This window comes from Ambystoma mexicanum, chromosome 8, assembly GCF_040938575.1.
Source record: "Ambystoma mexicanum isolate Mex_15411 chromosome 8, UKY_AmexF1_1, whole genome shotgun sequence".
Classification (NCBI taxonomy): domain Eukaryota; kingdom Metazoa; phylum Chordata; class Amphibia; order Caudata; family Ambystomatidae; genus Ambystoma; species Ambystoma mexicanum.
Genome location: NC_090929.1, coordinates 1651364044 through 1651380702, shown reverse-complemented (window position 1 = coordinate 1651380702; position 16659 = coordinate 1651364044). Strand labels below are relative to the sequence as shown.

Below are 16659 nucleotides of genomic sequence, written 5' to 3'. Positions count from 1 at the left end.
ACGAGTTAGGAGGTAACCATGCCGCTCTTAGCGGCATGGCTACCCCCTTACGGGGTACCGGGTCCAGGTTCCTTGAATGAGGAATTACCGGGCCATTCCGACCTTGGAGGGCACAGTAAATCCTCATTCAAGGAACCCGGACCCGGTACATCCCCATTCCCATTTGAGCCCCGTTAGGGCTCAAGGTGGAGGGGGCTAACAGCGGGCCCGTTAGCACCCTGGTCTGCTCGCTGGACCCCCTAAGGACGCCTGGTTTTACCAGGCGGCCTTAGCAGGTCCCGCGAACAGAACTCGTCATCAGCCGGTATGGGGTTGATGGCCCCGGCACCTTTACCGGCGCCGTTAACCCCTTACCGCCTGACTCGTAATGACCCCCATTGTCTTTAAGCTTGAATGCCACATTGTGTCTGGGATTTATTGAGCATGCAGCCCCCCACCCCCCAAAGGTCTTTTGGCATTGGGATATGTCTGGGACAGGATCCAGGCAAAGCAGTAACCAGAAAGGATCTGCAGATTTGCAGAGGGACATCCACAAGTGGTCCGATCAAGGAGGCAATGAAGGGAGCTCAGAGGACTTCAGCAGAAGAGTAGGCCAGGTGTATGTCCTTTTTGTAATATTTCTTTTTCATTTATTTTTACTGTCGATCCCATGTACTGCACTGTCCCCTCCCCCTTAACCCTGCACTGTTCCCCTTACCCCTTCCCCTGCACTTGCGTGATCTCAATGCCACCTGGCCTAATAAGATCGTTGTCTCTGTCTTCCCTCTGTTCCCCCTCCCTTGCCTCGTCGCGCCTTGAAACACTTGTGTGTAGGCACGTTATGAATGCCATATCATATCATATATCATGTCGAAAATTGTACATAGTGAATACTGCCCGATTATGGTCCCCATTCCCAGTATAGCGGTCCAGAAATAAGGGTGTCGGTAGCAATGTAGCGGTACCCTTTCCGGACCACCATACTACACTGATGCCGCTAGGGGACGCAAAACTGCCAGCAGGCCTGACCTGTCGGGTTTTCAGGCCCCTACCAGCATGTTGTCACGGAAGCTCCGGCACCTTTAGCCACAGTTCTAGTGCTTCCATGTTCACATTTCCATGGAGTCCTATGGAACTCCATGGAAATGGGCATTTACTGTTCCCGCCGCCTGCCATAATTTCCCGGTGGCACTGGGAAGTCAGGTGGTGGAAACGGTGTTACAGGGTTGCCGGTAACCCGACGCCTACCGCCCGGTTTTCCGTAATGAGGCCCTATGTCTCCAAAAACCCCTTGAAAATGACTCTACTTCCTACCTCCACCCAAGAGGTGGAGGCAGTGCTCCAGATAAGATTTTGAAGTAGGAGTATTTTACTCCCTATTTTTTTAGGTTGGGAGTAAAACGATTTTTAGGGAGAAAAAAAGTAGTCCACAATCCCTATGAGAGTATTTAGGTATAGTCTTTTGCCCGTGATCACAAGCAAAAAAGGCCACATTCCAAAGGCTGCAGAGGCCCCTCCCATTGAGCCCACCCCCATGTAGGACACAAGTGCACACAGAGGCTGACAGAAGCTGGAGGACAGCAGATAAGGGTTGTATGTGTCACATGTGTGTATGTTTGGAGTGAATGTGAAGGGGAAGGAAGGAGGGCTGATGGAGTGAAAAACCCAGAGCAAAAGAAAATCCTACTAGCATGGGAGAAGGCAGGGCCCAAGAAGGCCCCCCCCCCACGAAATTGTCATAATCTTACCCGTTCATGGCTGCCCTAAATCGGCCCAAAAAAGTGGACTTTTTTTGGTGCAGCTTTCAACAGGCGGCATTATGACAGAACCAGTATTTAACGTGTGACAAAAAATATATTCTGTGAAAGAGAAATGTTTGGCAACAAATGTTTCTGTGCACCAAGTTATTGATGCACATTAAAAAGTACATCTGTACCTCTTCAGATCAGACAGTAATAACAGCATATATATGAGATGATAGGTTATTTATAACGTGCTTAATACCCAGAGGTTTCTAAGCGCGGACCTTGGGATCGAACCTGTGTTGCTTGTGTCGTTTTGCTTCCAAGGCGAGCACGTTGCCCCTGAGCTATCCTCCCGAGAAACTGCATGTTCTACTGGTCCAAACATATATCCATGGAGATGTGGCTGAAAGCAGAGGTAGAGGCTCCTATGCGTCTCTTTCCAATTTCTGTTAGGAGTATTTGTCTATTTTTGGGGAGTAAAAGTGGCTAATACAAACCGTTATCAGCAGCGCTGGGTCGAGGTGAAAATTATTTAAAACATTCAAGGAGTTTATAAAGATTTTTAGAATAGTAAAGTGCATCAAAAGCACACCCCCTCACTGCAGGAAAAAGAAATGCACGTGTCCCCTGAAGGTGGGGAAAAAGTGTGCATCACTGATGCCCTCCATGGTGGTGCTTTGCAGTGCAATGCATTAAACTGTCAATAATGAGGTATTCGCATACTTGAGCGCAGGCCAAACTGACCTTTTCATTTGACTGAATTTTTTAGATCATTTTTTGGGGGAATTTCAGTCAAATTAAATTAATATATATGTGGGGTGGGGTAAGTGAATAGGTTAAGGTGTGGGTAAGCGGGTTGTGGGGTGGTGGTTGGTCTCCCCCCACATTTTCAAACAAAAAACGACCAAAACAAATTTGGTCACATTGGAAAAGGTCAATTTTTTTCAGTCAGAGAGACCTAAACCAATAATGACCCTACTCTGCATTATTAAACATTGTATAGTAGCAGTATCATCTAGTACTCAACACAATCCACCCCCAACCTCAGAACAAGGGCGAAAACAGATACAGAATGAGATGATACATTGAGATGATAGACTTTCAGAAACAGCGCAATTGGCATTCTCTAAATTCTGCCATTATCCAATGCGGTAACCGACATTTCTGCACGCAGTAAGACGAGCCAACCAATAGGAACTTGCCAAAGTGAGCCGCACCATTCCATTGCAATTGTTTCTGCATCTATCGAATGAGGGGTCCAAATGTATGCACTCGACCTGGAAAATGTGTGGCGTGCGCGCAGGCTGGCCAACCACGCCATACAAGTCAGGGCTCTCCCGTTTATAGGGAGTGTGTCCCGCATGCAACCGCCGGGAGAATAATGAAAAGTCCTGACTTTATTCTTAGTCACACGGTTCCCTCCTGAGAGCTGTGAGACTTGGTCGCTACTTGACTTCACGGATGGTATTAGCATAATTGACTTAAAAACATTTGATCGAATTTGTTTGACATTTTTTTCGATCAAATTTAATTAAATATGCATATGGGGTTGGGTAAGGGTATAGATTAGGTTAAGGGGAAGTGGGACAGTTGCAGGGGGTCTCCCCCCACATTTTAGACCAAAAAAAAGGTAAAATAAATTTGATAATATGTGATTAGGTCAAATGTTTTAGGTCAAATAGACCCAAACCCTTCACAGGTACCCCAAAGCCAAAGAGGGATTTGACGGCTTCAACAAAGCCCCTTCTGCCCTGGAGCAGCATGGAGCAAAGGATACCTCTTGAATCGGTTTGGTTTTGTATGTGCTTGGTTGCCCGCCTGGACCCTCAACCCTCTTCTTCAGTCATCATCTACATTTGAGTGCAGGGGCCATGCTAATCTTCTCTGTATCATTACCATTTTAATCTGTGTGCTTCCGGTAATTGCCGCGTTGTTATATTTCAATGCGTAACCGGATGTGATGATGTGCGTTGCATCCTCACGTCTCCGGATCACGCATGCTTGAACAACACTACAACCCTGGGAGAATAGGCCACTGTGTGTGTGTGTCATTGTTTCCTCCCGCAGACTGCAAAGTACTCCAGGCAAGAACAGGGGCAGGCCCAACAACCTACTTTTTAAAAATGTCCCTGCAGGGCAGACTAACTAGGCAGAGTTATCACGCGGCTCAGATGTGCCAAATATTTTACTGAGAGAGCCAGGAATTACACTACAGTGAACTTTGGTGCTTTGCCAATATCGTGAGCTAGGAGACAAAAGATCGTCGCACACGGACAAAGCACTGAAGACTCCCCAAGAAGAAGAAGCTGAAAACCCTCACAGGACAGCCTTGATTCAGCCCTGTGACACGCCCAGAGGAGCCAGTCGCAGACACACACAGGGTACTGTCCAGTAAAAGGGCAAACCTGAAGCTGCGGTGCTGAATGTCATCATTATGTGCAGGTCTGTAGGCCCCAAATGCTACCTCAAAGTTCTCGAGCGAAGCAACAACCCCCCAGACCAATACAGAGTGGCTCAAGTGGACATGAACTGAGACGAAGAAGGATTCGAACATGTGGAAGGGGAGGAAGAGGTGTTCTTCATCATATCAGTTCTAAAGGTTGGGCGCGAACAGAGCCACCAACCAAGAGGCACAGTTCCACTGCAGGGAAAAGACGCCCAGTTCTTATCGCCACCAATGCCTAGGTCAGCGTCACAGCAGACACCCATTTCAGAGGATTGCCCCAGAGTCACCCATCAAGGTTTGATTATTCACCTTTGGAGGTTCCACGCCAATTCCCCCAGGAGGCGCTCTTACAGCAGAAGTTGATCATGGACAAATAAAAGGGAGACCTTGGTTCTGTGGGACCCAGATCAGCAACAATGCTCTGCTAGGAGTGACACGGCCAAGGCAGCACAGTAGTTACGCTTTCATTCACTGTATATGCATTGAGGATGTAAACTGTCTTTTCCTCAGAAAGGAACCATTATTTCATGGGTTCGAAAGCTACCAGGGTTAACCCAACAGACTTGCATGGATGATACAATTTAACCCATAGCACTTAAACAGCCAAGAGTTCCTTTTAACCATTGGAGGAATGGCAAGTAAGAGTTAGGCCAGCTTGAATGCGCGGATACCACTGAAAAAGTGTCTGCCCTTGATACATGGATATCACCAATAGTTGTAGCAACATACCCGAAGCAGCCGGACTCTGTGAAGATATGTGTAAAGCTATCAAACATGAGTGCCATCCAATGACCATACAGAAGGCCTAGTGTCTGACTTGCAGGGGGCAAATCTATTTTCCAGGCCGGACCTCAACACTGGGTACCATCAGGTGGTTCTATACCCAGCTTGTCATAACCTTATGCTATTCCCATACATAAAGCCTTGTATCAGCATGATCAGCTCATCTTTTGGTTGTCATCTGTTGCCAAGGTTTTCCAGCACACCGTTAGGACTGTACTACCTGGCCTCCCTGATGTCCTGAATGTAAGAGCAATATTTGTGTCTACTTACAAAGGAGAAGTATTTGCCTAATGTGCTTGGTACAAACACAGGGTCTAACACCAAAGAAGTTGAAGTCCAAGTGTTTGAAACCCCAAAAGAACTTCCTTGGAAATAACTTTCAGGCATTGATTCTTGGAGAGACCTCAAGAAGATGTCCACATGGCCACAGCACCCATCAAACTCTCTGTGAAATACGCAGTTTTTTAGGTATGGCCACATAGTCTGGCCAATTTACTAAAAACCTGTCCACCTTATCAGACGCACGCCATAATCTCACTAAGAAGGACTCCACATAGGAGTGGACCGTGCTGAAGGAACAGGCCTTCTAAGACACCTAAGCAGCACTCACTGCTGATGTCATCATGGCACTGTTTGACCAGTCATGTCCGATGGAGAAAGTGGTTGATGGAAGCCTTTTTGGTTTAGGAGATGTTTTGGTGGAACAGGAAATGACAGGGGCATCCCCCCTTCAACATCGCCTGTGTGAGTCGCTGCGAGACAGCAACAAGCAGTGGCGGACAATCTGCAGTGATCACGATGGACCACATACCACTGATGCCAATCATGTCAGGCTCAGCCTTTCATCCCCCAGCCAGGATGGAAAGATGACTCCTCCAGTGATATCATATGATTTGATATTTATAACGCGCTTAATACCCAGGGGTTTCTAAGCGCGGACCCAGGGATCGTACCTGTGGTGTTCCATGTCGTTTTGCTTCCGTGGTGAGCACGTTGCCCCTGAGCTATCCTCCCGATAAGAAGTCTGTTACCACTCTGAGCGGATGAACCAGTGGGGTAGTTGTCATGCCATCTCTGCACGATCTACAAGGGGAAAGCTGTTAAGCATCCCATAGCAGGAAGACCAAGTACACATTATGAATACCAAAGCAGCAATCCCAGTATCCATGACGATGGAGGAAATAGCAGAGGCGATCAGATGGGATCCATGCTATAAGCTAGTGTTCGCAATCATGAACTCAGGTCCCTTAAAAGAGATGCGCCACAGCGACGCGTCATAGCCTGGACCAGTCAAGGATGGAGTTTGGCACCAATTTGATAGACAAACATTTCCTTTTGGTAATGAACGTGTGGTCACGATACCCCGAAGTGGAATGTATACAGTCTATAGCAGCAGCAACTGTAACACCAATGCTGGAAAAGAGCTTCAACACACCGGCTATCAGAGGAAATAAGCACGAATGATGGATTTACGTGATTATTTCATTAACGAAAATGTCGATTTCGAAAATTACGAATTCGAAATGCCTGTAACGAAATAATCACATACATGACCCCAGCTTGCTAGCCCCCCACCCTGCAAGCCCCCCAGCCTGCAAGCCCCCAGCCTGCTAGCCCCCCACCCTGCAAGCCCCCCAGCCTGCTAGCCCCCCACCCTGCTAGCCCCCCAGCCTGCTAGCCCCCCAGCCTGCTAGCCCCCCACCCTGCAAGCCCCCCAGCCTGCTAGCCCCCCACCCTGCAAGACCCCCAGCCTGCTAGCCCCCAGCCTGCTAGCCCCCCACCCTGCAAGCCCCCCAGCCTGCTAGCCCCCCAGCCTGCTAGCCCCCCAGCCTGCTAGCCCCCCACCCTGCAAGCCCCCCAGCCTGCTAGCCCCCCACCCTGCAAGACCCCCAGCCTGCTAGCCCCCAGCCTGCTAGCCCCCCACCCTGCAAGCCCCCCAGCCTGCTAGCCCCCCAGCCTGCTAGCCCCCCACCCTGCAAGCCCCCCAGCCTGCTAGCCCCCCACCCTGCAAGACCCCCAGCCTGCTAGCCCCCCAGCCTGCTAGCCCCCCACCCTGCAAGCCCCCCAGCCTGCTAGCCCCCCAGCCTGCTAGCCCCCCACCCTGCAAGCCCCCCAGCCTGCTAGCCCCCCACCCTGTAAGCCCCCCAGCCTGCTAGCCCCCCACCCTGCAAGCCCCCCAGCCTGCTAGCCCCCCACCCTGCAAGCCCCCCAGCCTGCTAGCCCCCCACCCTGCAAGCCCCCCAGCCTGCTAGCCCCCCACCCTGCAACCTGTACCTGCTGCTTCACACTTACCTGAGCTTCCTCTGCACAGTCACGACTCCTTCCCTGCGACACGAGTTACGCCTCCCCATGGAGGGGCGGAACTTCTGCCGCAGGGTCTGTTTTTTAAACATTATTAAAAATCTTTATTTGTCCCCGGCTTTCCTTTATGGGAGCGGAGGACAGCCCCGCCACCCCTGAATTCGCTTTATGTCGAGCAAGGGGAGCGGGGGGCACTCCCACAAGCCTCGCTCACTTGATTCGTCATTTTTATTTTCTTTCTTTTTGGACTCGCCAGAATCAGCATTTTCTACCTGTTCGGTTATTTCTTTCGGTCACTTCTGCAGATCCCCGAATAATGGGTTTTCCTTTCCCAAGAGTTCACGAGCTCACGGGATATCAGGGATTGATGGATTATACCAGCAGGGCATACACCGAAAACCTTCTGAAGCGCACAAGGGTACAGGAGAATCATTGCTAGATGTAGGAATCAGTTTGTGCTAGATGCAGGCATCAGTTTGTGCTAGTGCTAGATGCAGGTATCAGTTTGTGCTAGATGCAGGCATCGGTCTGTGCTAAATGCCGGCATCAGTGTGTGCTAGATGCAGGCATCAGTTTGTGTTAGACGTAGGTATCAGCTTGTGCTAGATATAGGCATCAGTTTGTGCTAGATATAGGCATCAGTTTGTGCTAGATGCAGGTATCAGTTTGCGCTAGATGGAGGCATCAGTTTGTGCTAGATGTAGGCATCAGTTTGTGCTGGATGCAGGCATCAGTTTGTGCTAGTGCTAGATGCAGGTATCAGTTTGTGCTAGATGCAGGCATCAGTTTGTGCTAGTTGTAGGCATCAGTCTGTGCTAGATGCCGGTATCAGTTTGTGCTAGATGCAGGCATCAGTTTGTGCTAGATGCAGGTATCAGTTTGTGCTAGATGTAGGCATCAGTTTGTGCTAGATGCAGGCATCAGTTTGCGCTAGATGCAGGCATCAGTTTGTGCTAGTGCTAGCTGCAGGTATCAGTTTGTGCTAGATGCAGGCATCAGTCTGTGCTAGATGCAGGCATCAGTTTGTACTAGTGCTAGATGCAGGTATCAGTTTGTGCTAGATGCAGGCATCAGTCGGTGCTAAATGCCGGCATCAGTTTGTGCTAGATGCAGGCATCAGTTTGTGTTAGACATAGGTATCAGCTTGTGCTAGATATAGGCATCCGTTTGTGCTAGATGTAGTAATCAGTTTGTGCTAGATGCAGGCATCAGTTTGTGCTAGATATAGGCATCAGTTTGTGCTAGATGCAGGTATCAGTTTGCGCTAGATGGAGGCATCAGTTTGTGCTAGATGTAGGCATCAGTTTGTGCTAGTTGTAGGCATCAGTCTGTGCTAGATGCAGGTATCAGTTTGTGCTAGATGCAGGCATCAGTTTGTGCTAGTTGTAGGCATCAGTCTGTGCTAGATGCCGGTATCAGTTTGTGCTAGATGCAGGCATCAGTTTGTGCTAGATGCAGGTATCAGTTTGTGCTACATGTAGGCATCAGTTTGTGCTAGATGCAGGCATCAGTTTGTGCTAGATGCAGTCATCAGTTTGTGCTAGTGCTAGCTGCAGCTATCAGTTTGTGCTAGATGCAGGCATCAGTCTGTGCTAGATGCCGGCGTCAGTTTGTGCTAGATGCAGGCATCAGTTTGTGTTAGACGTAGGTATCAGTTTGTGCTAGATGCAGGCATCAGTTTGTGCTAGATGTAGGCAACAGTTTGTGCTAGATGCAGGCATCAGTTTGTGCTAGATGGAGCCATCAGTTTGCGCTAGAAGGAGGAATCAGTTTGTGCTAGATGTAGGCATCAGTTTGTGCTAGATGCAGGCATCAGTTTGTGCTAGTGCTAGATGCAGGTATCAGTTTGTGCTAGATGCAGGCATCAGTCTGTGCTAGATGCCGGCATCTGTTTGTGTTAGATGGAGGTATCAGTTTGTCCTACATGCAGGCATCAGTTTGTGCTAGATGTAGGCATCAGTTTGTGCTAGATGCGGTATCAGTTTGCGCTAGATGGTGCCATCAGTTTGAGCTAGATGTAGGTATCAGTTTGTGCTAGATGCAGGCATCAGTTTGTGCTAGATGCAGGCATCAATTTGTGATAGATGTAGGCATCAGTTTGTGCTAGATGCAGGCATCAGTTTGTGCTAGTTGTAGGCATCAGTTTGTGCTAGATGCAGGTATCCGTTTGTGCTAGATGCAGGCATCAGTTTGTGCTAGTGCTAGATGCAGGTATCAGCTTGCGCTAGATGGAGGCATCAGTTTGTGCTAGATTTAGGCATCAGTTTGTGCTAGATGCAGGCATCAGTTTGTGCTAGTGCTAGATGCAGGTATCAGTTTGTGCTAGATGCAGGCATCAGTTTGTGCTAGTTGTAGGCATCAGTCTGTGCTAGATGCCGGTATCCGTTTGTGCTAGATGCAGGCATCAGTTTGTGCTAGATGCAGGTATCAGTTTGTGGTAGATGTAGGCATCAGTTTGTGCTAGATGCAGGCATCAGTTTGTGCTAGTTGTAGGCATCAGTTTGTGCTAGATGCAGGCATCAGCAGGGCAGAGGCACTGATGGTTTGTACAGAGGGCTTTTGTCATGATGCATACCCCCGGGCATCCAGACCACGTCCATCATCCCCGGGAGCAGGCATCATGTCGCCTTGAGAAAACCCAGCAACCCCTGCTAGGGGACATCAGTCCTGGCGCCATAGGCGCCAGGCTCATAGGTGCACACTTACCTGATGCAGACCATGCTGCAAGAAGATCCAAGCCCATGTGAGGCCTGGAAGGGACTACTTTACCTTAGGGACTATTTTGTTACTCGGGTGTGGTCGGGGAGGAATACCTACCTGGGACTACATTGGAGGCTATTTAAACCACGCCCGAAGAGCAGCACAGGCTTCGCGTTATTCTGCATCCAGCAGCGTAATGTTCACCGTGCCAGCAGCAGCATCCAGCCTCCTGCCACGCCTGCCTCGAACCTGGAGCACCTAGAAAGAAGGAAAGAAGCAAGGTTAGAACAAGAGTATTACCTGATTTCTTACCTGACTCCGGATTCATCGCATCTTCAAACCAGAGGAAAGACTTTGTTTTAAACGTGTCGCATTGCCAGCAGCAGCGCTGTGCCATACTCACTGTTCCACGCAGCATCTCTTCGATCCGGCGCTGTCTCCATCTTTACATTGCCGAATACCGGCACCTAAGGGGGACAAGAAACAACAAGGTGAGCAGAGAGAACAGACAGAGACAATCTCTTTAGCCGCCATGTGCTTACCTGATTTTACCGCCGGAGGTATAATTCATCAGCACGCCACATCTTCTTATGCCGCACCTGTAAGATAAGGAGAAAGCAGCAAGTTTAACCCTTGGCATTATTTACCGGACAGTGTTGGGTAACACAGACTTTTACCGGAGCGCTTTCAGCTGTCAATCTTCTTATTGGGTCAAAGCTGCAAGATAAAAGAGGAATTGGACAGGAGTGAATTACAGACATTTTGAACTCTTACCAACTTTATACTTACGGCTCTTCGCCAGGACCTTTTGGAGTCAGGATTCGTCTACAACTCTTCCAATATCTTCAGGCCAGAGAAGTAACTGGTCATCAACGCGCCACTGTGTGCTTCGCAGGATGGAGGGCTCATCCTTCAAGAATATAAGGTGAGATTGCTGACAGGGCGCTTCAGAGGTGATTAGTGGGGAGGACAGTGGGGGTGCTATCACTTGAACCCACAAGTGGCTAACTCCATCTCTCCACTTGTAGGAGAATATTTCTACGGGTCAAGCAGACAAGATTAGGAGGGCAGATCCAGTCAGTCATTGCTGCACTACGCATCACGTGGGTGGAGGCTGCAGCAGTCCGGGTCCGACCGACGCCCCTGTGGGAGCCAGGTGAGCGTAACAGAACGCGAAGCCTATCTACAAATCCCCACCGGGGCGTTATGGAAACCTCAGAAACCGACCAACTGGCCCAACTATTGGGGGAACTTAGGGTGGAAGTGCACTCCGCTCGCCAAGAGACTAATGCCCTCAGAAGAGAACTAATTGTATCGAAGGAGCGCACAGATGATCTCGCTAGACAACTGCTGCAAAATCAAGCTGGACAAGCACCCCTACCTGGTTCCGGGGGGAACCCAGCTCCTGTGTTATCGAGTAACCCTGTGCAAATAAACCTACCAGGAAATATTCCATTAGCTCCACCCAAACGCTTTGCCGGAGATCCCAAAAGGTTTGCCGTGTTTATGAACAATGTCGCTTGCACTTTTTATGCAGACCAGGAGCCTTCCCAAACGATCAAGCTAAGGTAGCCTTTGTATTATCATTTCTCAGTGGCAGTGCAGCTGATTGGTCAATTCCACTAGTTACTCAGGAGGACCCAATTCTTCGGGATTTTCAGGGCTTTCAAACGAGCATGGAAAGACTATTTGCCCGGCACTCCCAAGGACAGGCCCTGGATAATGAACTTTTGTCCCTACAACAGGGTAACTAGGATCTGCTAACCTATATCGCAACCTTCAATAGATTGATAGTGGAAACCGGATGGCCTGAGGAAAAATGAATTACATTGTTTCATCGTGGACTTCGGGGAGAACTTAAAGACATCTTGGCTCAAGATGTGAACCCACCTCAGGATTGCGCAGAGTTTATAGACTTAGTGGTCCAGCTGCATCATCGACTCCAGAATAGGAAGGCTGATCGAGCTAAGTTCGAAAATCGGGTATTGGTTAAATCCAACGTTGCCCCCAAAGGAACAGATGCATCAGAACCTATGCAAATCGGGGGGGTCAAAGGACCCTTAACTCAAAAGGAAAGGGAAAGAAGAAGACAGATGCAATTTGTTTCTGTACTGTGGAACCTCAGGACATTTTCTACGGGATTGCCCTATAAAACTACCCAAGAAGGTGGTAGGAGTTGCTGATAAAAGCCCAAAAGAGCCTGATTCGGAAAACGACCATGCCCGACAAGCGTAGAGGTCCGCTTGCCGAGCTTAAAGAAGGACACTCAGACCTCCCATCTGATCATACCAATGGTCCTAATTGATCCTAGACAACCCTCACTTATGCACGCAGTAAGGGCATACATTGATAGCGGGGCCATAGGGAACTATATGGACCACGAATTGGCTTCAAGGATGAATCTCCCTCTTTGCAAAAAGACCACTTCGGATGTCATCACCACAGTCGATGGAACTGAAATTGCCTCTGGACCTGTAACTCATTCCACTACAGAGATGACACTGTTGGGTCAAGATGGGCATCGAGATACTATTGTGTTTGATTTAATCAAAGCCCCGCAGTTTCAAATAATACTGGGGATGCCGTGGTTGGAAACACATAATCCTTGTATTGAATGGCGAGAGAAGAGAATAACCTTCCCGGATTGTGCACACACCTGTTACCCAGAGAAAACCCCGAACAAAGGCCTGGCCACAGTCATCAACCCAATCGTGCAGTTACCTCAGGAGTATCAATAATTTCAGGATGTTTTTCAAAAAGAACAGGCCAATACATTACCACCTCACAGATCGTATGATTGTCAAATTGACCTTCTACCCGGTGCACAACCCCCCTGCAGTAGAATCTACACCCTCACGGAACCTGAAAATCTTCTCTGGCCGGCCTCCCTTGGCCCCCTTCCTGCCCCTACCTGTAAGGCTAAAAACCTCGGGGTCATCTTCGACTCCACACTCTCCTTCTCTCCTCATATATCTGACGTCTCTAAGAAGTCACACTACCAGCTGCACCTCCTCAGAGGTATTCTTCCCTTCCTCTCCTTCCCCCAGAAGCTCACTGTCTCCCGAGCCCTGGTTCTCTCAAGGCTGGACTACTGTAACAGCCTCTATCTTAATCTGCCTGCCTCCACTCTCCGCCCTCTGCAACTTATCCAGAACAGAACTGCGAGACTTGTCCTTGGCCTCAAGCCCAGGGACCGTATCTCTCCAGGACTGAAATCTCTTCACTGGCTCCCAGTGGCTGCGAGGATTAAGTTCAAAACCCTCTGCATTGTCCACAAGGCCTTCTGGGGCCTGGGACCTAAATACCTTCAACTCTCTCTTCCTAAATATCTTCCTTCACGAGCCCTTCGCTCATCCGTCTCCAACTCCCTCATGGTCAGCCGCTTCTCGAAGCAACGAGCTGGGGGTAGATCTCTCTCCGCAGCAGGGGCCTCCCTCTGGAACAGCCTTCCTGCCTCCCTGAAACTTGAGGAGAACCATCTCCGGTTCCGGAAGCACCTCAAAACCTTCCTCTTCGCTTCTGCCTTCTCTCTCCCTCTCCCCTGCTAAACCTGCTTAACTCCCCACTGAATTCAGCACTAAACCTGCATCTGGGCCACTCTCAGCAACCTCGGTCCAGGGCCCAGCCACTCTCCACTTGCACTGCCTCCCTGGCTCCCCCGCACTGTGGGACTGTCACTGTATCCCTACAGCCCCCTTCCCAGCACTTGCTCTGCACTTACCTCGCACTTGCCACCAGCTGGCCCTTTTTATTTATTATTTATTATTTATTATTTTTTACGCTACTTACCTTGTACTGCACTTTCCCCCCCACCTCCTCCCCCTGCACTTCCTCCTTTTTCCCCTTACCTCCGCACTTGCGCGATCTGAATGACACCTGGCCTAGTAGGATCGTTTGTCTGTCTTCCCCTTGTTTCCCTCCCTCCCTGCCTCGTCGCGCCTTGAAACACTTGTGTATAGGCGCGTTACAAATACCATATCATATCATATCATATCATATCACCTACGGCAATACTTGGACCAATACCTGGCTAATGGCTTTATTCGCCCTTCCAAGTCTCCTGTATCCTCAGCTTTGTTCTTCATGCCAAAAAAGGAAGGTGACCTTAGAACGTGCATAGACCACCGCGCACTATATCAGATTACGGTAAAAAAACGGTACCCATTGCCTCTGATCCCTGAATTACTAGACCAAGTAAAGGATGCTTGTATCTACACTAAGTTAGATCTCCGAGGGGCATATCATCTGGTACGTGTAAAGAAAGGCGACGAATCGAAGACAACCTTTCGCACCAAGTACGGATTATTTGAGTATCAGGTGATGTCCTTCGGGTTGTGCAATGTACCAGCAGCCTTCTAGTATTTTATGAACGATGTCTTTCATAAACTCATTGATGTCTGTGTTGTCGTGTACATAGACGATGTCCTTGTGTACTCCTCCTCAGAATCAGACCATGTTAAGCACGTACGTGCAGTCCTTGAGGAACTACGCCAGCACAAGTTATATGCAAAATTGGAAAAATTTGTTTTTCATGTTACGGAAGTTGAATTCCTTGGATTTATCTTGACTCCAAAAGGAGTCCGAATGGACTCACGAAAGGTGGACGCAATTCTCAAGTGGCCATCACCTAGTTCAGTTAAAGGGGTACAAAGCATGCTCGGATTTGCCAATTTCTACCGCAGATTCATTCCAGACTTCTTACATGTTGTACATCCCATCACAGCACTTTTGCGAAAGAACAAACGTTTCTTGTGGACCAAAGAGGCTGAAAAGGCCTTCCAAGAGCTGAAAGCGAAATTCACGTCTGCGCCTGTCTTAAGGCATCCACGCTCAGAGCTTCCATACATAGTGGAAACTGATGCATCCAGTTTAGCCATGGGAGCTGTCCTGTCCCAAAAGGATCCTGAAACTGGTCAACTTCACCCAGTGGCATTTTGGTCCAGAAAGTTCTCGGCACCCGAATTCAACTATGCGGTTACCGATAAAGAGTTGTTAGCCATCAAATCCGCCTTTAAGGCTTGGCGACACTATCTTCTCGGTGCCAGGCATTCCATTACTGTAATCACCGATCACCGGAACTTGCAGTATCTGGAAACAGCCAAAGCCCAATCATCGCACCAACTTCGATGGGCATTGTTCTTTGCCGAATTCGATTTTGTGATCACTTATCGAGCAGGCTGTGAAAATGGCAAGGTAGATTCCTTATCCCGAATAGGAATGGAAGAAGCATATGCGAACCCGGAGCCGGTGCCTATAATTTCTGAACAAAGAATTCTTGGCATAACTACTTTACAGACACTAGAAGAAATCCATTTAAAAATCCAACAACTCTTCAATCCAGCAGCCCTGCAGGACTGGGTAAAGAAAGGCCCGGATTACTCTGTCATCAATGACCTACCCTATTATCAAGGACGACTATTTCTACCACACAAGGAATTACAGGAACTTGTCATCTCCAATTATCATGATACCCTAATGGAAGGTCACCCAGGTATCGCAAAAACCGAAGCTAAAATTAAGAGACAATTCTGGCGGCCCACCTGGCGAAAAGATATAAAGTCATTTGTGATGTCTTGCGGCATTTGCGCCCAAAACAAGAGTCAGAAGAAAAAACCAGCTGGCCTTTTACAACCTTTGGATATTCCACCTACACCATGGCACACCTTAGACTTTATTACTGATCTACCTCCATGTAATGGATTTAACACCATTCTAGTTATCGTGGATCTTTTTTCCAAGATGGCCCACTTTATTCCTTTGAAGGGATTACCTTCTGCTTCAGTTCTGACCAAGGAGTTCCTCGAAAACATCGTTCGAATACACGGGTTTCCTTCTGTATTGGTCTCTGACCAAGGTAGTCAATTCATTTCACATTTTTGGAAGAAATGTTGCCAATTGGAGCAAATCGACGTAAGGTTATCAACCAGTCACCATCCCCAGACCTATGGTCAGACGGAGAGGACCAACCAGACCCTTGAACAGTACCTTTGTTGCATGCTTCACCAGACCGAAAGTAATTGGAAAGATATTTTATGGATTTCCGAATATGCATACAATAACTCTGTACATTCAGGAACCGGACAAAGCCCCTTTTATACCATATATGGACACCACCCTCGAACCTCAGAACTCGATTCGCCTCAACACTTAGAAATGCCTGCAGTTAGTCATTTACATTCTACTATTACACAAGCCTTCAAGGAAGCGACAGAACATTTGAAGCAAGCAAAAGAGAAATACAAGAAAAATGCTGATCTACATAGAAGTGAAACTCCACAGTACCAAATTGGAGATCAGGTTTGGCTAGCTACAAAACACATACCTCTGAAAGGAACTCAGACTTTTAATCCTAGATATTTGGGACCTTACACCATTAAGGCCATTATCAACCCGGTGGTCGTCAAACTGGAACTACCCTCCAATATGCGAATCCATCCTGTCTTTCATGTTTCACTTTTAAAACCAGTTCAACCAGGAACAAGATTAACCAAACCACCAGATCCTATCTTGATAGATGGAGAACCTGAATTTGAGGTGAAAAACATCCTGGACTCCAAGGTGGTTAAATCAAAAGTTTTTTACTTAATCGATTGGAAAGGTTACGGGCCACAGGAAAGGTCATGGGAGCCTAGTGAGCACGTTCATGCACCACGATTAGTGAAGAGATTCCATCGGGACTTCCCAGACAAACCAGGACCAAGGGAA

The 16659-nt window shown here is 48.4% G+C and overlaps 1 pseudogene; it reads right to left on the bottom strand.

Annotated features, from left to right (window-relative positions):
• Positions 1–3584: 3584 nt before the first annotated feature.
• LOC138474986 (U6 spliceosomal RNA) lies at positions 3585–3650 on the bottom strand (annotated as a pseudogene).
• Between the last annotated feature and the right edge of the window lie 13009 nt (positions 3651–16659).